At 38.5% G+C, this 12,254-nt stretch overlaps 1 protein-coding gene across 1 annotated transcript in view; it reads left to right on the top strand.

Annotated features, from left to right (window-relative positions):
• LOC145589451 (ABC transporter G family member 28-like) overlaps positions 1 to 12,254 on the top strand; it is a 57,381-nt gene that overhangs the window by 8,400 nt on the left and 36,727 nt on the right. Inside the window, exons 2-4 of the mRNA XM_081646025.1 lie at positions 3,066 to 4,711; positions 4,793 to 5,116; positions 5,195 to 5,342. The gene's annotated coding sequence lies outside the window, so the exon portion shown is untranslated. The remainder of the gene's footprint in view (positions 1 to 3,065; positions 4,712 to 4,792; positions 5,117 to 5,194; positions 5,343 to 12,254) is intronic.

Here is a 12,254-nt window from a genome sequence, read left to right as displayed (position 1 = left end):
CCTAACCATGGCTCTAGTTCTCTAAAGTTCGAGGATATGGGTTAAGTAAAAAAGGTCCATGGTTAAGAATCCATATGCATTGCACACAAGCCTACCGGGAGGGTTGGAGCGAATGGACAGGATTCCGCGAGTGCGAGATGAAATCGGAATCGACTCCATGGTTTGGTGGATTCACAAACATTACACGTACCCAAATCTGAACTTTGCACATGATAGTGGGATATTCCATTGGGCAGGTGAAGCAGGAACCCCCAGAGGGTTATTTCCATATGTAGAACACATATGGGGTTCAGAAAAGTGAGAAAATAACTCAATCAATAAGCAAAATCGAGCCAACAACACTAGAAATGGTCAAAGCAAGAAGGCAGACCCCTGGCTCGGTATTGGAAGAACTTGGCGCCAGACTACAGGGACTGTCGCCGTAAAAAAGCTTCTGTCGCCAAGCGACAGAACTGTCGCCAGGTGACAGAAACTTTTTACGGGCGACAAGCCCTGTTTTCTAGACGCTAGTTCCTACATGCCTTGGCAAGTTTCTGTGTTCTTCGAATTTTCCAGATTTCGCATCATCTTTTCGATTCTAGGCATGAAAGATATTTCTCAAATTTCCTACGTGTAAAATTCCTATGGATTGACTCATGGGGTACTCCCATGAGGACCTTTTAATGCATATGACAATAATGTTAATCAAATCACGCACATGAAATACTTAGAATTTTTCGAGTCTCATCCGCTCATTCTAAATAATTGCCAAAATTAAATAAATTTCAGGAATATAAATAGAAATCCTCCCCAGTGGAGTCGCCAAAAACTGTAGGGAATATTTCAAGCATTATGATAACCCCAAACTTGAACCCCACTGTGATCATACACTAAAGTACGGTGGCGTTCCAAAGGGAAAGACAAAGAGCAAAAAGAGTCGCCAACAAGTTTTAGGAACTTGTAAACCCAAAAGACAATCCAAAGGACCGTCAACTACTCCATAAGGTCTTGAACCAAACAGGGTTCGGGGATGAGGGTACGAATCCAATCTACAAAAGAAAGGACCCGCCCTATAAAATAGGCCTCTACTTTGTTCTGCTCGTATTCATGTGCGCTTTTCGAATAACATACAAACATTATATTAATCCTACCCTGTTTAATCTATGTTGGTTGAAATTAATGCACAAATAAGACTATTATTGGCGATCACTTGAGTTAAAATCACATTAGCCTAAACCAAATTATTAATTATCTTATTAAGCGTGGTTTCAAGTACAAATTCCCTTTAAACCTGCATAAAAGGCGTGATCAAGCAATAACAATAAATAATATCAAGCAACATAATAATAAATCAAGAAATAATAATAATCATGATAATAGCATGATAAGGCATAATAAAGCTCAATAATAATAGCAAGATCCTAGGCATGATACTAACAAGATTAATAACAAATCCTAGCATGTCACTAAACAATAAAGATCAAAGCTTCAAACCTAACATAGTACTAACATGATATTAGAAAGAGTAAAGACATCCTAAACATGATACTAGAAAGCATAAAAACATCCTAACATGATACTAGAAAGCATTAAAAGCATCCTAACATGATAATAGGAATCATAAACAATAATAAGCATGCAATCTACATTGTGAAAGAAATAGAGAGTAAGCTAATCTACTAACTTTGAAGCCTCGTACCTCTTTCTAATAACAAAATACACAAGTTAGTAAACTTCAATGAAAATAATAAAGAACGACTAAAGAATTAAACTAAAATCAAATTAAATAAAGTTTTGACTAGTTTTGGACCAAACCCTCAGAAAATATTAAACCTTTCACGTCTAAGGCGAAGGCAACTTCGAACTTGGTTAGATGATTCTAAGTCTTGTGAATGCGGAATTGTGTTTTGTAAAAAGCTAGTTTAGAAAGAGAGAGAGAAAGAAAGCATATATTGCTCAAGAGAGAGAATAGAGAGAATTGATTGGGAGAATAGATGAGAAATGATAGTAGTTGATCTTAGATTGATGAAAGTTGATTAAGAGAATTGATGAATAAAAACGGAGGTTTGAGACCCTATTTATAAGGAAAAAGTCCAGAAAATCATAGAATTTGATAAGGAATAAAACTCCACGCTGTCGCTAACAAACCGACCTTGTCACCAGAAATTTATCCTGTCACCAGGCGACAGAGTCTGTCGCGAGGCGACAAGCCTGTCGTTTGGCGACAGAAACAGTTTTTGCGGATTTTGTTTTTATCATATCTTTTGATCTAAAAGCCCAAATAAGTCATATAATATGTCGTTGGAAAGCTCTTGAAGTCTACTTTCAAATGCAATTGGAATCAGATTAAAATCTTTTGTAGATAAAAAGATATGGACGAAATAGTAGGACGGTGTCAGTTTTGGATAGAGTTTCGTATATCTTTTATATCTTTTTCGTTATAGCTCGGATTTATTATTATAATATATCATTGGAAAGATAATTTCAAGATCTATCCAACCGTATAAAATTTGGATAAAATATATGAGGCACGAAAATATTATCTGACTATCTTTGAACATGTTTAAATCCGAATAGAATTAGGAAAGTTTTAAAAAAGGAAAGTTTATATTTAAATCAAATTCAAAAATCTTATCTTTTCAAAAAAGGATAATTAAGATATTTTAGAAACTTTATAGAAGATTCTAATCAATCCTAATTAGTTTAGGAATAGGATTAAACCTTTGGACCCTCCACATGATCATTGGGTCGTAGGTAAAATCCGGTTTGGGCCCAGTTTAGTATTTTGGCCATAACTTCCTCATTATTCATCGGAATTGGGCTTATAATATATCGTTGGAAGGTCTTTTAAAGCCCCATCCAACTACACTATTATTGGACCCTTATCATGGACCAAACTAAATTGGATTGGACGTTTTCATAAAATAGAGTGGGTTTTCGAAAACAGAAAGAAGAGAATTTAATAAAAACTAACCCGCAACACTTGACTTTTCACACTTTCACCTTATTCTATTATGGTTCGACGTGATAGGTATTCATCACTGAGTTTGGTTTTGGGGAGACACAAATGGGTGTCTACAGTGAAGAAATGAGCAAATCACCATTTTTGGTACTACTTTGTGCGTGAATAGTGTTCTTGTTTTTCCTTGTTGTTTCTTGCACTTGAAATGATGATATAATTGTTGTAGATCTTGTAAAACATGCTATGATGTGCCGATCTATTGTTTTTGTGCAATTTCGAACATGCTCTGTTTTTTTTTTTTTTTTTTTTTTTTTTTTTTTTTTTGTGTGTGTGTGTGTGTGTGTGTGCATGTACTACATTGTCATGGAAAACATAGTATCACGCGATTAAGAGAACTGTAGTATAAGTTTTTCATGGAGAAACAATATACTAGAAATGATTCTATTATTTTGCAAATTTTTAGCCTTGAGGTAAAAATTTAGCGTATAACAGAAAATGCAATTTGCAGTAGCTGTTAAGTTATTTTGTTTTTTTTTTCTTTTTGAATAAATAACTAAATAACTTAGGAAATGATGCTAAGTATTTAGATTTTTATTTTTTTGTTTGAACATAATAGCATGCCTAGACAACGAGATTGAGATATTTCTACTATTGGCCGGCGTCAGGCTTTCAGAGAGGACACTCCCTCGGTTCCTGAGGACATAGATGATGCCTTGGAGACCGAGCCTCGCCCCTTTACGAGCCGGGGTAAGTGGACTCCACCCTCGTGGACACCAGACGAGTTAGTTTTCTGTCGTGAGAACCATATTTCTCACCGTCTGCTTGCCGGATTAGTCAATGGCGTACGTCACCATCATGGTTCAGGAGCTGGAGACTTGATTCCCCGACTATACAGAGTCATCACAGGGGATCCCATCACCAACGCCTTGTGGGAGTCTGCTGGTTTAGGAGATTTTTATTCAGCAGTTGTGGGATTTCGCAGTCCCCAAGATTGTGGTTCGATAGTCGTCCAAGCGTTGTTGGAGTATTTTTAGGATACTACCAACACTTTCCACTTCTCTTGGGGGGAGATGACTGTGACTCCTCTCGATTTCAGCATGATCAGCGGCTTGCGTTTCACCGATCGGCCTGTTTAGCAAATTCCTGACCTCACTTCGGGGGCGAGTGAAGCAGTGGACTTGTTAGGTCTTGTCGTTCACCATATCAGGACTCGACCGGTGCCTCGGGGTGGTCCTCGGAGTGGACGATCAAAGTCGACTTTTGTTCTCGCTCATGGTTTTGATATTGCTGAGACGACGCCTGAGCAGCGAGTACGGATCTTCATCTTGATCCTAATTTCCAGGACTCTTTCCATGATAGGAGTTCTCGCGCGCTCGTTTATTACCTGCCGTCTCTAACCAGGATCGCTGAGATAGGATCCTTTAGTTGGGCTATTGTAGGGTATGCTGATGTACTCTAGTCTCTGCGTCATGGCTGCAGGCAGCTGAACGATCAATCCCTTGTCGCCGTTTATGGTCTTTGGAGAGTCGTAGAGGTGACGATCCTTTTTTCTTCATGTTTTTCTTTTACTGGTTTGGCTCATGTATTTAAAAATTATTCTTGTTGCAACTGTGGTTTTATGAGTACTTTCCAAGATTAGCCCCTCGACAGCGTCGCGGAGTAGTCCACGACTTTCCTATCGATGCCAGCTGGCGTGAGCGGGACGAGTCACGAGTGGAGTCAGTACCGAGTCTGCGAGGGCTGTTGCGTCGGGGTACCTCTACTGTTGGCGTAAGGATCGACTTCACAGTGTATTTCTTTCACTTTGATGTTATTTTTTTGGCATTCACTGCATTCTTTTATGGTTATCAGGTCCCGATCGAGATCTAGTATCGGCCATAGGCTGGCTTGACTGAACTTCCCAAGGCTTTGGAGCGCTCGACATGTCATATCGTCTTCTTTGGTACATCACGTATTGTTTGGTACCTCGGAGAGCGTGCAGTCCGTCGGCACATCGTTGATCGTTTTGTGTTGCCATTGTCTCCGCCTGAGTTGATGTTGCACTCACGCTTGTTGGAGGAGCTGCTGAACACAAGAGAGCACTATCAGTTTTCTTGGCAGGAGCTTGTGCGCATCGACGGCGATTATTCTCAAGACTTGCATCCTTACTTGGCTCCTCCACCCCGTCTTCCTGAGGTTTTGATTTTTTGAGAATTTTTTATGGTAATCCCTGTTTAAACCGTCGAATAACCTGATTATTCGATCATGTTTTAGGCGACTGCTTGTCGTAGGGGGGAAGGTCGAGATCCCGCCTCAGTCCGTCCGTTACCCGAGACCGATTGGTATAGTCGAGGAGCATATTGCTAATGCCCCAGAGGGTTTTAAACAGGCGTAAGAGTCCCTGCCTGATGAGTTCGAGCCAGTAAGCTTTCTAACACAACTTGCATTCTTCTTAATATTGCTTGTTACTGGTTTTTTTTTTGCTTTCGGGTTACGCACTTGGATATGATGGGTATAATGAAGCTGGTTGATGCTCTAAAACATTGCGTCATCAAGCTACGACGCGGTGCGAGTTGTCAGAGTGGTTCAGACGATGTTCATGAGGTATATTCACATGTTTTCCCATGTTTACCTTTTGTTTTATCTTACACCACTGATATTTTTTTTTCATTTTGTGACCTTCAGGAGCGACGGAGGTGACGGAAGTCTCGCTCGTGCTCGAGGCATAGAGGCTCGGACGGAGGGGAGACTAGTCGCCACAAACGATCCTGTAACACCCCAGAAATTCCTTTCTTTTGAAATACCTGTTTTTCCCTATTTAAAACTTTAAATAGGAAAATCTAAGATATTATCGCCACCGTGAAAATGGCTAAGGCAACTATCAAAGATACATAGCAGAAGACTCTCCTTTAAAATATTTCAAACAACTCAACTTAAAAAGTTAACCAATCAAAAGCAAAGTCAAACCAAAGTAAAATAAAGTCAAACCTACAATTTGGAACCATTGTAGGCCCTTAACAAAATCAATTCAACTTAAAAACCTTTACGTTAGTCTCGCAACAGAAATATCATAATATAATTAAAGCAATAACACATCATAAACTTATGGAAACTAGCATGATTCGCTCTTCACTCATGCCCATCATGAATATGCTTCATCACCTGAAAAGCTTCTCTCTACTTCTTTCCACTACTCTCCATTAAAAATGGGTCATCATAGGGCCAAGGTAAGACAAGGCCAACAAACACACAAACAAACACAATCAGCAAAGCTTAGTACATAAGTGTAATTAAACACACTAACATGCTTTTACCTATCAACACTCAACTTACCTGATTGCACCTGTTTTCAAGCTCACAACATACAACAAAACTTCTTAACTAAGTAACTAAATAAATTATTTAGTTTTGATTATGCATCGAATGGGTTTCCCCCTAACCTGCCCTAATAAAGGGGTTTTAACACGGGAGCTAACCGTGCCAGTATAAAAGAACCACTCGTAAGTGGCGGAATTACTGCGCATAATAAAAAGGAAAATATAGTGTCTTGTACTCCCAGTAGAAGTTATGGTCAAATATAAAGTCGCATAACTCCGCCCATATGTTCATACTCAAGGTATATACGTTTCAAGTGTTTTGGTGCGTAATCTCTTTCACTTTACGTTCTTTACATATTATTAAACTTGGTGATGATTCACAAATCACAATAACATCAAACATTATAATTATTCAAACAAATAAACACTCCAATTTGATTCTTGAATAATTAGTGACCACATAATATTTAATGTTGAATCCTTTTTTAAACGCTTAATGCACCAAAATCCTATCCCTCAGTGTTAAAAACACCTTAAGTGCACTAAGGCACCAACATATTTATTCCTTGTGTACATAAACACTTACATAGCTCATTCCCCATGCTTATAGCATCAATAAAAATTATATGAACCATAATAAAATTCCCTTTTAATATTCCAATCTAAATTAAACATTTAGTTTAATTAAACATGTTTTCTATCATGCCATAAATAAAAGTGTGGTTCATACTCAACATTTAGTGTGTTTTCCATTCATTAATCAGTCACAAATAAATCATGCTTCATAATTCAATCACCAATATCAACCAAATCACAATTTCCATTCATAATCTAGCATGATACTACTTGTAATCAATTAATCACATCTAGCATGCTACTACATCATCAAAAATATGCTAAGTACGTGAACGTACCTTGAAAACGATCTTAATATCGCCACGACTAATAAAAATTACTCACTTCAAAGTCTCCTACAATTTAAAATAATAATTGAGTATTAAAATCCACTTTACACAAATTTCCAGCAATATATACTCTTATTAAACCACTCATAATTTAATTAAAACAAGCTGAAATTTTATTTAAAACCTCATACTTTAATCCCAATTAATGGGTAATTAAAATTCCTTAAAGAAACTTGATTTTTAGCATACTACCAAAAATTCCAGCACTATATATTAATAAAAACTTACTGTAATTATGCTTTAAAATACTTAAATTAAAGGGTTTAAACCACCCTAAATCATAATCCTTCAATAATTAATAATTTGTGAATCTAGGGTTTCAAAATTGGGGCTTTTAATTAGAATTAAAATCTGAAAATTAAATTACATACTACTTATAATCAAACATCATAATATTAACACAAAACCCTTAATTTATAATTAGATCTAAGGTTTAAACAAGATTTAAAAACAAAGATTTAATTTTTTTTTTCGAAAGGGAGAAGGAGCAGCCAGACAGCAGGCCGGCACCACTGCCAGTTGCCGCCTCTGCCGACTGGTGCTGGTGGCGGCCGGCGGCCCACCGATGGTGGTGGTGGCTGGCGGTGGTGCAAGTCGAAAAGGGGAAGGGGAAAAAGAAAGAAAAAGAAAAGAAAAATAAAGGAGAAGGGAGAGAAAGTTTGCCTTGGGTTTTCTCCACTTTGGGCAAAGTTTAATTTGCCCAAGTGTTAAATATTTATACCTCTTTCTCTAAAAACCCGTGTTACCTAAACTTTTCCTTTTTACTTTTTTCCTAATCCCTTTCCTAATAAAACTTTACTAAAATAAAACTTTCCTAAATTAAACCCTAACTTTAATAAAATAATTAATTAAATAAACTTTCCTTTTATAAAATATTTCCAAACTTATTTAAAATGAATAATTAAAATGCCATAAATAAAACATTTCAATTTATTTAAATACTCCACAAAATACTTATTTTAAATAAAATACGTATAAAAATACGAGGTATTACATATCCCCAAAGGTTCGTCGGCATTTTCAGATCCAATGGCAGCAGCCTCAGTCTTCTCAGCCATTTTAGGAGTTTCAGACTCAGTAACAGCGTCCTCTATCTTTCCAGACATTCCATCACTCTCAGACCCAATAGCCTCAGTCTTCTCAGCCATTCTAGCATTTTCAGGCCCAGTGGCAGCGTCCTCCATTTTCCTAGCCATTCCAGCCTTCACAACCTGAGTTTAGGCCGATCATTCCTCCTGTGGATCAGGGCTTATTTTCGGTTCCATTGTCTGGGACGATGCCTCCACCGACGATGCCTACATCTTGGAGTCAGCCTATGCAGTTTACCAGCTGGACAGGACCTTCCTTGACTATGTCTTCCACAGGATTTGTGGGGACTAGTAGGGACACTACTCCTCGTACTCGGATGATGAAGGGTCTTTTTGGTCTGCCATTCCCTTACTCGCAGTCTCGTGATGACATTGATCCTAGTTCTTCAGATTTTTGACCAAGGGTTTTATTATGTACATTGACACTACTTTTGTACCATCACTCACTCTTGTACATGTCATCACACTCTCTGTATTTGACACTTTATCTATTCGATTAGTGTGTATGTTAGTGTGTAACTGTGACTGTTTGTGTGTGATTGTGTATTTTATTAATGACACGACAAAAAAAACTGTTAGTTTTTTCGTAAGTGGAGGGTACCGACTTTCTCCCAAAAGAAAAAAATACGAAAAAGGAATGGAAAAATTATAAAAAGAAATAAAAAAAAATGGGACAAGTTTTACAACTTCCCCAAAAATAAAAAGAAAAAAAATGGGACAAGTTTTACAACTTCCCTAAAAATAAAAAGAAAATAAAAATAAAAGTAAAAATAAAATAAAGGGAGAGTTTTATTAGGAATAAAACTCTCGGAAAAAAGAGTTAAAAGGATAAACGATTAAGGAAAAATAAAAGAAAAATCCGGAAAAAGAGGTCAAAGATAAAAAATTGATGACGCGTAACCACCGTGACACGTGGCCAGTGCTGTGTCATGGTAGATGTTATCGCGTCACGGTAATTTGTCCTGTGACAAGGTGTACTTTACCGTGTCGCGGAGCACAAATAGTGCAGCGGTGTGTTTGCGCGTGGGACAGGATAAATTTTTTGCGTTTCTAGACTATTTTGGTTATAAATTACGACCAGTTAATTCGTGATATGCATAATTACGAAACATAAAATAACTAAAATTTCATATTTCAATAATAATGTCTCAGAATTTTGATAATACATTGCGTGACTGGTCATATTCTTTTACCAGTGCAGAGAAAAGAGAGCTAGAGTTGTTCCATGTCAGAGGTTTATCGGCGTTAAGGCATGTTGCAATTGAACATGAGTTTTTGAGAGCGGCCATAGACTATTGGAGTTCGGAAATCCATTGTTTCAAGTTCGATTATGATGAAATATGTCCTCTGCCAGAGGAATTTGGTGTTATCTTTGGCTTCCCTGCTAGAGTTCTCGTTGCAATGCCTACTCTGCGTGAATATTATTACCAGGATTTTGAGCGTCATCTAAATCTGACATATCCAAATTTAAATAAAATTATGTCTAGTAACGAGGTAGATCTAGAAAATCTTGCAAATTTATATTTCAATCGTCCTGTCTCTGAGTCATACCATGTATACCGTAGAAGAGCTTTTGCATATTTAGCAAGCTTTTATTTGCAAACGGTAGAGTAGGACATGCTAGCTTAGCATCTGTGCTTGAACATATTGAATCTGGAAGATCCCCTATGCCTACATGCCTTGGAGAAACTCTGCGTGGTCTCGACGAAGCAAACTCTGACCGGAAAGCCGTCAGGAAGGGCTCTCTAGTACTGTTCCGGTTTGATAACCGTGACACGTGGCTGGCACCGTGCCACGGCACTGCTTTCCGCGACACGGTGTTGTGTGCCGTGTCACGGTGCTCCATCTTTTTTTTTTTTTACTGATCATCTGTGTTTTTTTTTAAGATTTGGTTAATGGAGCGTTTGGAACTCTTTGAAGCCCCTGAAGGTATCAAAAAGTATGGTCCCTGTCTAGTTCGTAGAAAGAAAAAATACTCTGCAAACATGTCTTATGATGATTGGAAGTTGTTCTTTGCGAAGAGATAATTTTCCATTCGATGGGTGGTGCCTTGGTGGAGGCTGACTAAGATGGTTGGGACGAATGATACCCGTATTGTCGTGTTCCTAGTCTCTCTAAATTGACTTTTTATTGCCCTTCCCGATTAATGTGACAATACGGACTTGAACAGGTAGTTCCACGCTATAATGATAGCCCTCGTGAAGTATCATTGCATGAAAGTAATGTTCACAAGTATGAGACGTATTGGATTGGAAGACCCTTGTGGACCGTTTCTGCGAGTAATCAACCTCCTCCACCCTTGTCTAGTGTATACAAGTCATGGTTGAATCCTCAAAGTAGGAGAGAGCGAGTTGGATCGGGTAGATTTGACGGTGATGTGAAGGAACGACATGGAAGTAATAAGGCACCTCCTAAGGATCGTCTTGGTCCAAGAACACAAGGAATTAAGTTTAAGACTCCTATCATGCCTAAGAAGAAGAGTTAGGTAAAAGGGAAGGGTAAAGACAAGATGGTTCGGCGTTTTCTGCCGTGGCGCGGTGTCGTCTGACATGGCGCGATGGTTGCCACTGTGCGATTTTCTTGGCTTTGTCGCATTTTGATGCCTTGTGTGTTGTATTTGGTTAATCGAACAAGGGATTTTTATTTTTTAAATGGTCGGGCCCCCTTGAGGGGTTGCCTACGTATCCTTAAAAGGAATCAGGCCAGACGTAGCTCTAACGGGTCTTGAACCCATGCAACAAGGCATAAAATTTCTTGAGTTGATCCAAGTTGGTTAAATTATGGAAGCCGTTGTCATCCATGTCTACTAATTGTGCCGCTCTGCCCGACAAAATGGACTTGACAACGTATGGACCTGACCAATTTTGTCTAAATTTTCCTCTTGGATCTAACACATTTTTGCGCAGTGCCTTAAGCACTAAATCGCCTTCTTTGATATTCCTAGTCTTGACTTTTTATTAAAGTGTCGTTCCATACGTTGTTGGTAGATTTGGACATGATACAAAACTGCCAAGCGTTTTTCATCAAGTAAGACTAGTTCATCATATCTCACTTTAATCCAGTCGACTTCATCTAGTTGGCTTTCTAACGCAATCTAGAGAGAAGGGATTTCTAACTCGATTGGTTGTACGGCTTCAACTCCATAGACTAAAGAAAAAGGTGTAGCCCCCATTGATGTACGAACGGAAGTTCGATAACCCTAAAGAGCGAAATGTAGCTTGTTTGGCCAATCTTTGTAATTTTCAGTCACTTTTTCGATGATAGTTTTCACATTCTTATTGGTCGATTTAACCGCATGCACCATTCGTTTGTGGTCTGTAGGGTGATGATCTGTGATGCTTGATATGATATTTCTGTAATAGTTCAGCGCACTCGGCTTGGAAATGCGTCCCATTATCACTGATCATTTCATGCGGTACACCGTGGCGGCAAATAATGTTCTTCTCGATGAATTGAGCTACATGTTTTGCTGTAAGTTTAGCATATGAAGTCGCTTCGACCCATTTGGTGAAGTAGTCGATCGCTACAAGAATAAACTTGTGTCCCCCTTGTCCTAGTGGGTTATTTTCCCAATGATGTCGATTCCCCAAGTAGAGAAAGGCCATGGAGAAGTGTATGTGTAGAGAAGTGAAGGTGGAACGTGTTGTAAATTTGCGTAGACCTGACACTTCATACATTTCTTGACATATTCGTGACAGTCTCTCTCCATGGTAGTCCAATGATAACCTTGTCGTTGAATCTTTTGGACTAACATTTTAGCGTTCATGTGCGTTCCACATATTCCGGCATGAAGATTTTCCATGGTTCTGTGCACTTCTTTCTTACCCATGCATAAGAGATTTCTCCCTTGTGCAGTCCTCTTGTGGAGTTCTTCCCTGAGGAGCACATACTGTGAGGCCAGGAGTCTCAAAGCACGGCGTGCCCTTTCATCAGTGTTAGGAGGGTATTCACCCTTTGTCACGTA

Source organism: Chenopodium album, chromosome 17, assembly GCF_948465745.1.
Source record: "Chenopodium album chromosome 17, dcCheAlbu1.1, whole genome shotgun sequence".
NCBI lineage: Eukaryota > Viridiplantae > Streptophyta > Magnoliopsida > Caryophyllales > Amaranthaceae > Chenopodium > Chenopodium album.
The sequence above is the reverse complement of the archived record's forward strand: the minus strand, read 5'-3'. Positions and strand labels throughout refer to the sequence as shown.